Consider the following 973-nt stretch of genomic DNA (forward strand, 5'->3'; position numbering starts at 1 on the left):
TATGATAAGTTTGAAAATACGGAATCTTGATGGCCAATCTCTTGTCCACAACGCATATATATATCATTCCAGCACTCAATTGAAGATATTATTATTCTTTATTTCTTTTTAACTGTTTCCAAGTTTCGTAATTTTTTTAAAGTCAACGACAAACCCATAGGCTATAGCTCAGTTATTTTACTTGATTTTCTTACAGTTTTAACTTCAAAGTATATATATTGAAGATGCGGCATTTGTTCAAAAGGGTGAACTATTTCAGAAGAACAGAGTATTAGTACAAGAATAGAGTATTAAGTTATTTATGTCGGCATTTATAAAGCTGGAAGATTTACACAGGACAAGAAGGTCGAAGAACCTTCTAAAAGATCAAAGAGTTTCATGTTTACAATAGGAATATAAACATAAAGAAAGAAGTGTGAATAGAGAGAATATGATTGTATTATATTGTTGTGTACTATTATCAAATAGAATGATACAACTTATATATAAGCACAAACCATAATCAAATGATATAATTAAAGGGATTACATAGAATAATATAATTAATGTATATTAAAATAATATATGGGATTTGAGTAATCATAGGTGATATGATGATACTCTTTCCTTAATACGAAGAAAATTTCCTAAAACATAAAGAAAAAGAAAATTGTCCAATTCCTATTAGGATTAGAATAGGTAGTTTACCCTTTGTGTAGCATAGGCCTAGTTCTATAAATTGGGTGCAAAAGCTGAATGTAAGCTTTAGCACAAACAAGAGAAAGTTAACCTAGCTACTAAGTTTTAGTCTTTAAGAAAAGAAAAGAGCTAAGAACTTAGAAAGAGCTTGAGGTTTCTTTAAAGAGAGTTTTGAGAGATTAGAAAATTGTTTAGAGTAAACTTGTAAATAGATTTTCTATTAATCAAAGGAGAGTTTAAAGAAATCGTTGTTTCATTGTTCATATCATAAGTTCTCACACTTTCAATTGGTATC

This window comes from Camelina sativa, chromosome 19, assembly GCF_000633955.1.
Source record: "Camelina sativa cultivar DH55 chromosome 19, Cs, whole genome shotgun sequence".
Classification (NCBI taxonomy): domain Eukaryota; kingdom Viridiplantae; phylum Streptophyta; class Magnoliopsida; order Brassicales; family Brassicaceae; genus Camelina; species Camelina sativa.